Consider the following 11,856-nt stretch of genomic DNA (forward strand, 5'->3'; position numbering starts at 1 on the left):
CTAGCGATGCAGCATGATAGGGCCACTTTTTCAAAATAACCAGTTTTGGCTGGTTACAAATCACTTCAGGATTGAGTGGAATGAAATGTTATTCTCCTTCCTGTATGAGTGAAGGGCAGCAGAACATACCTAGTTGGTCCTGATGGAGGGGTAGGTGGGTGAGGAATAGCTTTTATTGGACTGCAGAGATGTGATTGAGAACATCATCCTAGAACAGTGATCCCCAAACATTTCACACTGTGCCCTCTTATGCATGGCTGTGGACCCTTGGAAGCCACAGTCAAGAACTAAGGCTGGGAGTGGGGCTGTTGCTTGCTGAGGAGAGGGGTGCAGACAGGGGTAAGGGGGTCGAGGCCAAGCTGGGATCCAGAGGCCCAGGCTGAGGGTGGGGTTGGGACAGAGTGGGGCTGAGTGGTGCTCCCTCCATGGGGGCTGACTCAGGCCTTGAGGTGCTCCCATGAATGTTCCTCTGTGTCCCCCTAGGAGTCATGCCCCACATTTTGGGGATCACTGAATAATACTCACTAATCAGGGGCTCGTGATGCCAAAGCCAGGGAAAGGGAGAACAAGTGCAGGGCCCCCAGCACTGGAACCATGTGAAGGGTCTGCAGGAGAGGGGCAATAGCTGGTGGCACAGGGAGTTTAAGGGCAAAGGGAGCACAGGAGGGAGCAGGAGTTAGGGGTGAAGGAGGCACAAGGGTTGGGAGTGCAGGAGATGGGAGTAAAGGGGGAGGGAGGTCACCTAGGGGCAATGTGGAAGTGCCAAAATACAAGCTTTGCCCAGGGCATCATTTTCCCTAATGCTGGTCTGAGCAAACAATTGGAAAAGACCATTCAGTGAGAACAGAACCATAGTGTAGAAAAGCCCCTTTGTTAAGTGGTTGTAACTGAGTGCTTAGGGAGCTGGATTAGAAAGCAATGGGCGTCTTTCTGTGGAGGTTTGATTCTTGCCTGCTAGGCAAGGCTGGCATGTGGTGTCTTCATGGCTGTACTTTCAGTGTCTGATCACACAGGGAGCCCAGTCTAGACATATTCAGAGGCTCTGTGCCAGGGTTTCTCAAACTTCCTTTCACTACAACCCCCTTCTGCCCCAAAAAAACTTAGTACATGGCCCTGGAAAGAGAGAGCAAGCCCCTCCAGTTAGTTAAACAAAAGTTAAAAGATACAGTGACTAAAGTGAAATCGCTGCATGGGTGCTTTTTAAAGTCATCATAAAAAAGGCCCAACTTCAATGTATACCCCAAATTAAGAAACACAGTAAAAGAACTAAAAAAGATCCACTGTGGCTTAACTACCATGTAAAAGAAGCAGTGAGAGAGAAAAAGACGTCCTTTAAAAAGTGGAAGTCAAATCCTAGTGAGGCAAATAGAAGGGAGCATAAACGCTGCCAAATTAAGTGCAAGAGTGCAATAAGAAAAGCCAAAGCAGAGTTTGAAGAAAGGCTAGCCAAAAACTTCAAAGATAATAACAAAATGTTTTTTAAGTTCATCAGAAGCAGGAAGCCTGCTAAACAGCCAGCAGGGCCCCTTGACAATCGAGATACAAAAGGAGCACTTAAAGAGGATAAAGTCATTGCAGAGACACGAAATGGATTTTTTGCTTCAGTCTTCATGGCTGAGGATGTTAGGGAGATTCCCAAACCTGAGGTGGCTTTTGTAGGTGACAAATCTGAGGAACTGTCACAGATTGAAGTGTCACTAGAGGAGGTTTTGGAATTAATTGATAAACTCAACATTAACAAGTCACCGGGACCAGATGGCATTCACCCAAGAGTTCTGAAATAACTCAAATGTGAAGTTGCGGAACTATTAACTAAGGTTTGCAACCTGTCCTTTAAATCGGCTTCAGTGCCCAATGACTGGAAGTTAGCTAATGTAACGCCAATATTTAAAAAGGGCTCTAGAGGTGATCCCAGCAATTACAGACCGGTAATTTTTTATGTCAGTACCGGGCAAATTAGTTGAAACAATAGTTAAGAATAAAATTGTCAGACACATAGAAAAACATAAACTGTTGAGCAATAGTCAATATGTTTTCTGTAAAGGGAAATTGTGTCTTACTAATCTATTAGAGTTCCTTGAAGCGATCAACAAGCATGTGGACAAGGGGGATCCAGTGGACGTAGTGTACTTAGATTTCCAGAAAGCCTTTGACAAGGTCCCTCACCAAAGGCTCTTACATAAATTAAGCTGTCATGGGATAAAAGGAAAGGTCCTTTCATGGATTGAGAACTGGTTAAAAGACAGGGAACAAAGGGTAGGAATTAATGGCAAATTCTCAGAAGGGAGAGGGGTAACTAGTGGTGTTCCCCAACGGTCAGTCCGAGGACCAATACTATTCAATTTATTCATAAATGATCTAGAGACAGGGGTAAAGATTGAGGTGGCAAAGTTTGCAGACAATTTCACACACTCTAACAGGAGATGCTTTTTTTTTTCAACAAAATATTTTTGCAAAGAACTTTCATCTCACTTGTTTTGATTTTGAGAAACAAATTGGTTTAGTCTGAAGGGGATTTTCTGACTGAAATGGTTTCAATGAAATTTCCCCACCATCTCCATTCCTGGGCTCTATCCCTGCCTCTGGGGGAGTTTGCTGTTTGTTAGAACAGGAGTCAGGACTGGTGGCTTCTCCTTCTGGCTCTGCCACTGCCTTGCTGTGTAGGCCCTTGGGTAGGTCACTTCCCTTCTCTGGACTTCAGGCTTCTCCCCATCTGTCCAATGGGAACAGGGACAATTCTCGAACTCTGGGCAGTCGTGAGCCTGAGTGAGATAAGGGGCGTTAAAACCATCTGTGAAGGAGAAAGGAGAGTTTCACGGTGTTTAGCACCAAGGAATTCTGAAGTTTGCTAAAATGTCTAGTCTGTGGAAACAAGAAATGGTCGGGGCCAAACTTTTTAAGCACTGCCTTTTTTAAAGCCCGTTCAGGATGTGAGTCCCTGTCTCTTAGGTGCCTGGAATTCTTTGCCATCAGGAGAGAAGAGGTTTCTGCCTCTGTTTTTGTGGCCTTAACAAACCAGGTGTTGTACCCCAGTTCTCGTCTGAGATCCCTGAAAAAGAACATCTTCCCATCCATGAACAAGACAGGCCCTATCTCTAAAAGGGGAACAAAGAGACCCCTGGGACTTGCAGCCTAGCTAGCCTCACTTCCACAGCTGGAGAGATACTGGAATAAATTCTTAAACAACCAGTGTGCCAGCAGCACCTACAGGATACTTTGGTTCTTATTACTAGTGAGCATGGATTTGTCAAGAACAAATGATTCCAAACCAATCCTCTTTCCTTCTTTGGCAGGGTTCCAGCCTAATGGAGGTGGGTAAACAGTAGATGGGATCTAGCTCTGCGTTACTAAGGCTTTTGACACAGTCCCATAGGACAGTCTCACAAGCAAATGAGGGAAATGCGGTCTAGACACATACAGTGTGATGTGGGTGCAGAGCTGGTTGAAATCCCAGACTCCAAGAATTAGAGGGGTAGCTGTGTTAGTCTGGATCTGTAAAAGCAGCAAAGAATCCTGCGGCACCTTATAGACTAACAGACGTTTTGGAGCATGAGCTTTCGTGAATGAATACCCACTTTGTTAGATTCATGTAGTGGAAATTTCCATACTCCAAGAGCCCTTCTCCATGTTTGGCTGTCCAACAGAGAGGGTGTACCTGTTGAGTTCGGCAGGGATCAGTCTGGGGTCCGGTACTATTCAATATTTTCATTGCTAATTTGGAAAATGGAGTGGAGAGCATGATTCTAAAATTTGCAAATGAACACAGGATTGGAATTCAAAACGCCTTTACCAAATTGGAGAATTGGTCTTCTTGAGCCAAACTCCATGGCTGGGCCCCTCTCCCTAGACTGGGCTGAAGTGAAACCCCAGAGCCAAACACTCCTCCTGGGCAGTGCGCTCCTCCCTTGAATGTTCAGATGCTGCTTAGCACTGTCAGAGCAGCTTTGTCTGGGGGATTCTCCCAGCACTTTCCAATCGCGGGAAAGTGTGAAATCCCATCAATGGAACTCAGGAGCCCTGACTCCCAGTCCCCTGTCCCAGTGACTCCAGCGGAGCACACTCCCTCTCAAAGGCAGGGGGAGCGGCCATGAGGGCCTGCTTGTAATTGCCAGCTGTGGGAGGGAGTGTGCAGCAGTGGTTAGCGAAGGGGCCTGGAAAGAAGGACTGCTGGGTCCCATCCATCCTTCTGATACTTGGTGTGACCCTGAGCCAGTAGCTTCCCCTCCCCAGGCCTGTTTCTCATCAGTAGGGTTGGGGTCACAGTTCTGACAGTCCGGGGGGTTGGGAGGCTCCAGGAAGGTGTGTAAAGTGCTGGGATTTCAGGATCCCAGAGGCGCTGTCACCCCTGCACTAGGGTGATGTTCTGCACCCCTTGCTGCTGGCCAAGTTTCTCCTTTCTCTGACAATAAGACAGACTCTTGTTTTCCCAGCCAGCCGATCACCCAGTGTCATCATCCTGCCTGGTGGCTGGGCAGGATAACTCCTCAGGTCACCACCCCCCTCTCCAGCCTGCCTTGGGCTTGGAGAGTGAGGAGAAGGGCGAGGGATGACACTGAACATCCTCCATCCATCGCTCCGTCACCAGAGCAAGTGAGTGATGGCGTCCCCTGTCTGTCTGGAGAGAGGCAGAAAGATGGGGAGAGAATCTCTCCCAAAGGACATTGGATTTGCAAATAGCCCCCATGAGCCCATCAGTCTCAGACCAGGGAGGGTCTTCTTCAGAGCCATCTCCAGTGTGTTCGGCAAGGTCCCAGCAATGGGGCTCCCAGCCCTTCCCTTGTGGGAGACTATTCCCTAGGCTGAGAGTCTCTGAGCTGGGCCAGACCCGGGGAGCTGATGAGCATGGAAATCAATGGGAAACGAGGGGGTCTTGGCCTTGCTATGCCTAGGGACGTTGAAGTGGGGAATGGCTTCCCAAGAGAAGTCTGGACTCTTGGGTTCTGTTCCTTCTCTAGCCTGGGAGGGGGATGGCGGGGGAAGAGTGTGTCCTGGGCTGGCAGGAGGGAGCTGCTTGTCCAAAGTGACCAATGGTCTTTGTGACTCACCCCAGTGCTTGAAAAGGACGAGACTCCCCCGTTCTTGCAGCCCCAGGGATGAGGAGGGGAAGGTTGAGGGGGAGCAGATCATGCAATGAACTCCTGCCAGTGTGTGTAGCTTGCACTCCTTGCATCCCAGTAGTGGGAGGACAAGCTGCTCTGGCTGGGGCAGGGATGGAGAGGGACCAAACAGTCTGGTTAGTGAGAGGCTGCCTTGACCCCAGATTCATACCTGCTCCCTGCTCTGTTCCAGGATGGCCAGGCTCCTGAGGATGTTCAGGAAGAAGGCTCTGCAGGTGGCCCCAGAGCCTGAGGGAAGCAGCTGCCATCTTCCCCAGGAGTGGAGCGGCCCCTCTGTCCCCACTGGCGGGGAAGGAGCTCCAGGCCGGGCCAGGAGGTGGAAGTGCCCAGCCTTCTGGAAGAGGAAACCTGCTCCCGGCACAGGCGCCGAGGTGGGAGAGGCACTAGCCAGGCCAAAATGGAGCTGGGCCAGGATGCTGCTGGGCAGGCAGGACCCAGCGCAGGAGCAGAACCGGGCAAGGTGGTTCCGGGGCTTGTTGTGTAGGGATCAGCGGCCCCAGGAGCCCAGCCTCAATTTCCAGCAGGAGGCATCGCCCTGCCCGGTCAGTGGGGATCTTCCAGCCTTCCCAGGGCAGGAGGTGGAGGATCCCTCTCCCAGCCCCAGCAGCTCGGCCCTCTCCCCATGGGACAGCAGCAGCGCCTGGGTCACGGACAGCAGCGTGGCCCATGGATGCTTCTGCTTTGTTCCAGGTGAGGAGCCAGGCTGGGATCAGGGATGGATGAGGAGGGGGCTGTGAACACCCCAGGCCCAGGCCCTCGAGCAGTGTTATGGGGGCGGGTCCCCAGCTCAGGCGTCTGGCGTGAGCCACTGAACCCCACAGACACTAGATGCTGCCACTTTAATCCTTGGTGCTCCATTGGGCGGGGGGTGGGAGGCACATCCCAGGAAGTCCAGGACAGTGGGAGGGGGTTCTCTTTGCTATGAACTCCTGAAGGAGTAGGGGGCTGATGACACTGAGGCTGCTTGGAATCAAATACATTTGAGATACAAGTACATAGCCCATATTCATAACTTCAAATAGAAAAATGGTACACACATACAGCCAGCATAATTATAACCAGCAAATCATAACCTTGTCATAGATGCCTCATACGCCAACCTTTGCACAATATTTGCTGCACATATATAACAGTGGTGGCAACAATGATCTCTACGGTACCAGTTCATATTAATAACATCACAGAAGGCTATAGAGAAGTGGGAGGGGGGCATCTTCCAGACGGTGTGTCTCGTCCATTTCTCCCTTGCCTCTTGGGTCAAGGTGGGTGTGACGAACTGGGAATGTTCTTAATGTTTGCTCTGAATACTGTGTTGGTGCCTCAGTGGCCCCTAGGCAGTTCTTAATATCTAGGTGGTGGGATAAGAATGTGTGATTGCTGCAGAGCAAAGGGCCAGCGCACCTAAATGCCTGGCACTCTGTCTTCTAGCAATTGATGGCCTGGACCCCTCTCCTGCAAAGGTGCCAACTGAAGGTGTTGGAGACAAAGAGGTGACCTCCTGGCCCGGGAAAGGAGCTGAGCAGAGAGGAGGGGCTGGAGGGGGTTGTTAGTCTGGAGCAGGCTGGGGACAAGGAGTGAAGTGCAGACGTGGGGGTCTGGCTCACTGCCCCCCAGAATGGACCCAGCCGAGGGGTCCGGTTTCTCTGTATCTACAAGCTCTGTTTTAGACTCTGTTCCTGTCATCAAATAAACCTCTGTTTTACTGGCTGGCTGAGAGTCACATCTGACTGCAAAGTGGGGGTGCATGACCCTGTGGCTTCCCCAGGACTCCGCCTGGGTGGGCTCGCTGTGGGAAGTGCACAGAGGGGCAAAGGATGCTGAATTCTCCAAGGAGAGACCCAGGAGGTGAAGAGGTGTGAACTTCTTGCCCTGAACAAGTCTGTTCCAAGGGAGTGGAGGCTCCCCAAAGTCCTGACTAGCTTTGTGGGGAGCAGTTCCAGAGCATCGCCCGGGGACTCCATGACAGTGGGAAGGGAGTGAAACGTGCCCAGCTGAAGGTTTTGCGCTCGGCATTGAAGATTAAGCCCAACCCCTCGGCATGGCTGGGTTGGGGTTGTCCTGGGCTATGTGGGGGGAGGGCTCAACTGGGAGAAGGGGCAGAAGAGGTCATTTTGTCTGATAGATAAGGGCTTTGTCAGTGGGAAGCTGCATGTCACATACGGGGGGTGACAGTGGGTTTTGAGCAGGGGAGCAAAGTGTGTGTGTGGGGGGGGGTTCACTTGGTAAAAATGAACCTGCCAAGCTGCTCCCTCTGCTGAAGCAAAAGTCTTTCATTTATTTCCTCAACTCCCCTCCATGAAAATCATCAACCCGCCCCCCGGCGCTGAGAGACCCCCTCACTCCCATGGAGATTTGTAATTATACGGACTCTTCCTCGGCCTTCTACAAATAGTTTCCCAGAAAAATGATCAAGGACATTTCAAATGAGAAAAACAAACCAAACCAGAGAAACCCCCACCACACACAGTTTAGGTCTGAATTTTTCTACTGAAATTTGGAAACAATAAAAGTCATTCCTCTGTTGGCCAGAAACCAAAGCTAGACCTCCCCCACTGTAGCTGTGACTTCTGCTACCGAATCACAATGCGCTGACTCCTCTTGTGAGACAATTCTTAGCACAATACTGCTGCTAATCCAGTTACTGACTCCAGGGAACATTTTCCTTAGCCTGGTTCCGTGTGTCACTGGTTTCTCTAGCAAAGGTCAGTCCCTGGCCCTGTGGTCCAGCCATCCTCATTCACATCAAGCTTCAAGTTGAGAATCATTTCCCATTCCCACTCTGTGAGAGGGGAGACTTTTAAATGCGCTCTCTGTGCCACTGTACATGGCTAAGCAAAGAGAACAAACCTAAATCCCCCCTGTGCTTTGGGAGCCAGGTTTGCAGTGCGAATTCTGTAGTTCAGATGACTTCTAGCCTGGGCATTGTGATTCTTTACCAGTTTCTCTGGCATTGGGGCATTTTCGTGCTCACAGCTGTGATGGTCAAGCGGTTAAGGTGTTGGAATTGAAATCTAATAGGGTTCCTCTGTGCAGGTTTGAATCCTGCTCACAGCGAGGCCTGTGTTTTAGCCAGTCTCTCACCCAGGCAATACCTCTGTACAACTCCCTGAGACACTCTCAATTCTCTCCCCACCCCAAGTAAATCCTGTTCTTCTCCTTTCACAGAGATCCCTGGGATGCCATCTCACCCTGTGTCCCTGAGGTGTCAGGCAAACTCTCAGCACCTGACGCCTCTGCCACTCACCTGGTGCCCCATAGATCAGCCATAGCCCTGGTTCTGCTCCTCTCTCTAGAGTGCTAAAGGAGCCAAGTCAGCAACTCTATGGGAGCTATGGGGCTGGAGAACCAACAGAGAAAAAATAGGTGCTCAGCACCCACTGGCAGTCAGCTCCCCCCAGCCCACACTACAGACCGTGCTAACAAGCTCCTCCTCTTCCCCTTCAGCATCTCCCACTTGCCAGTGATCATCTGTTCAGTGGGGTTCAGGAGGCACTGGGTGGGGTGGGGGAGGAGCAGGGACGGTAAGAGGTGGGAGAGGGAGAGGAATGGTGAAAGCCGGGAAGAGATGGGACAAGGGTGGGGGCTTGGGGGAAGTGGGGGCAGGGCCTGGGGAGGAAGGGGGGGATTTGTCCCAGACCCCGGATCCCTCTAGGGCCAGCTTTGAAGGGAAAAAGCTGACTATCACAGTGACAATAAAACTGACCAACATTGTGGAGGAGACAGAGGGAGATTCGCACTCATGAGGTCTCTTCTCTCCCCCAAGGTGAGCCAGACACTGGTCTCTCCTGGCTCTCACTCTAGCGACTGGACGCCAAGGAGCCATTTCCCCACAGGAAGGGCATTGAGTGCCCCTGTGGTGCTGGGGGGCTGGCGCTGCTGCTGCTTGTGGAGCTAGCAGGGGGGCTGATGTCTGCACAGACTCTCAGCTGCCGAGCTGAAGAGGGCACTTGGGACCTTACCAGATTGGCTTAGTGAAGACGGGAGGTTGACAGCTCAATACAGACGCCCTCCAGAGTACGGAGCAGCATCCGCCCATGGAGCCAGGCAATGAGCATTTCCCACAGGCTGGAGCCAAGAGGGAGGCGGCAGCTGCTGTTCCAGCTCCTGGGGGCCAGCCCTGTCAGCCAACAGACACTTTTTACTCACCACAGCTAAGGGCGTCGGGTTCCTCCAGTAGGGGTGTGGAGCAGCCATTCATTTTCCTGTTCGCACTCCTCTGCGGTTGAAGATCGGGGAGGGGAGGCAGAAGCCCCACTTCCCTCCAGAAATGATGCCCAGTGGGAGAAGCCAGGGCAACAGGGTTGGATGGCATGTGGTGGCCAGACTCTCACCGCCAGGGTTTAGTCTAGCTCATGGTCCAACTCAACTTCCTCCCCGTGCCACTGACCCCCTGTCACCTTCTGCCACCAGGTCAACCTGGGCATCAGGGCAGGAACAGGGTGAGGCAGCAAGTCAAGTCAAGCTGAACAAGGCAGGCAAAAGTGAGTCTTGTCTTCATGGGCCGCTCACAATGACGTCCTTTTTGTGTGCAACTGGTGCAAAAACATCCTGAACAGAGAAGCAATAGGCCAAAATAATCCTGTACATCTGCCAAAGTAGGTCAGTTGAAAGTGTGTTAGATTAGCAATCTAAACGTCCCTGGTTCAATCCCAGGCTTTGGCAGGTTCTTTCATCCTCTTTGTGCAGGGCAGCTTGTTTTCTGGCAGCACAGAGATGCCTGCATCCCTGGGGAGCAGGGCTGGCCTAGAGCAAAGCAATTCTGGGGGCCCCTTCCATTAAAAAAAACGTTGCAATAGTGTATTCTCATGGGGCCCCTACAGGGCCTTGGGCAAATTGCCCCACCTGCCTCCCTTCTGGGTGGCACTGAATGTGAGTCTCTGATCTTGGGCTCTGCAGTAGGAAAACATAGAATGGGCTTCTGCCCGTAGTTTGCCCACTTGACCTTTAATGATGAGAGCTGTCTTTCCCAACATGGCAGGAAGAGAGCAAGGCAGGGTGACCCTCAGGAATGGTGCCAGAGGGCTGCTGGGCAGTGACAGGCAGGGATTGGGGGTGAAAACTCCTCTGCGCAACTGAGCAAGGGCAGTAGCAGGGAAAGGTCATCTGTGAAAATGGCTGCGTGGAAGGTGGAAGGGATTTGAGGGCCCAGGAGGAGGGGCTTGATGTTCAGTGCCTTGGAGCAGCTGGACTTGGACATGATGGGTGTTCAGGAAATGCACATATAGAAGTCTAGGGTAGCTCAATAGGCAGAGGGTGATTGGAGGAAGGGCCTCCTGGCCAGGGAAGAATGATGGGGCTGGAGTCTTGTTTTTCACATTCGCTGTGCGAGCAAAGAAGGTGGTGGAGCTCCGACCAGGGAGGGCATTACTGGTAGACTTTGTGCTCTGTGGCACTGGTTACTGCTATATTAGTGTGTATGGTCCCCAGTTAAGGCATGAGAGGGAAGATCAAAGGCTCCCTTCTTCTGGACTGCATGATGTTTGTTGTTGGGGGAAGGATTTTAATTGTGTCAGCCGGCCTGAGGACCGCTGGTCCCGTTTTCCCGACCATCAGAGGAAATATTTTTACAATGAGCACTACCTGGCACAGGTCTGTAGTGAGGTCAGCTTAGAGGAGCTCACTCCAGCCACAGAGGGGGTTCACCTTTCTGCAGGGACAGACCAGGACTCGCATTAACTGGATTTATGCTTAGCTTTTGTGTCTTTAGCATGTTGCTTCTCAGATTCTTTCTTGGCCTGACTTGTTACACTTTGACACTTAACAGATCAGAGTTTGTGCACCTTCCTATTATCCTCACTAGGTTTTTATTTCCAAATTTTGAGAGATGACTTTTTGCCTCTAAAAGCCTCCATTACTCGGCTGTATACCTAGAGTGGCTTTCTGCTGGTCCTCCTATTGTAGTTTCTGATTTAGGTTAAATGTTTCATCTGAGCCTCTAATTGCAGTGTTTCTAAATGGTCTGCATGCTGCTTGCAGGCACCTAACACTTGTGACAGCAGCTCCTTTTAACACCCATTTAACCATCTGTACTTATGCCGATAGGTTGACTTCAGGTCTTTAATTTTGAGCAGTAGCTGAGAAGATGGTAAATCGGCAGAAACCCATTTGACAAACGTCTTAATTTCCTTGTTATTTCCTGACTTCTTTATTCATCGCCTTTCCTGATTTCCTGCCTGAGGGGGCTGCCTGCCAGGGAGCTCCCCGGCACCTCTGGCTGCCTGGGCTGAAGGCAAGAGGCAGGCCTGTGCAGGGTGAGGGCCTCCTGTCCAGGCCTGAGGCCACAGTACTTCCTAGTCCCATTTTCCCACCCACACCGGCAGGCGGCTGCTGCGGGAGAACAAGAGGGAGGCTCTCGGGACTCTAGGCAGCCCTGTGTGGCTGTCAGGGGAAAGAGCTGAGGCTCCCAACTCAACCTGCCATTGACTCGCGTGGCTCTGCATGCCGTCACCTGAGGTGGGCCAGGCTGTGGATGTGACTCAGGCTTGGGCAGCATGGCCGCGCTTTCCTGATGAGGCATGAGGCAGGCCAAGGGCTTTGCACAGCGTACAGGGAAGTAGGAGGGAGGCGTCTTCGAGCCGACGTGTCTCATCCGCTTCTCCTTTGCTCCTTGGGCAGAGGTGGAAGGGAGCGAAATGTTCCCTGCTGAAGGTTTTGCACTCAGCCTTGAGGATTAAGCCCGAGCCTGCGGCATGGCTGCTTGGAGACGGGCTTTTGCAGCGTGGCCCCCAAACTCTTGTAG

General features: G+C 51.7%; 1 non-coding gene across 1 annotated transcript; it reads left to right on the forward strand.

The window, feature by feature from the left end:
• The first annotated feature begins 9,706 nt into the window (after nucleotides 1-9,706).
• Nucleotides 9,707-9,779, forward strand: TRNAA-AGC. Its single transcript has one exon. It is a non-coding gene; the product is annotated as a tRNA-Ala (tRNA).
• The last annotated feature ends 2,077 nt before the right edge of the window (nucleotides 9,780-11,856 follow it).

Source organism: Gopherus evgoodei, unplaced genomic scaffold (assembly GCF_007399415.2).
Source record: "Gopherus evgoodei ecotype Sinaloan lineage unplaced genomic scaffold, rGopEvg1_v1.p scaffold_61_arrow_ctg1, whole genome shotgun sequence".
NCBI classification, from domain to species: domain Eukaryota; kingdom Metazoa; phylum Chordata; order Testudines; family Testudinidae; genus Gopherus; species Gopherus evgoodei.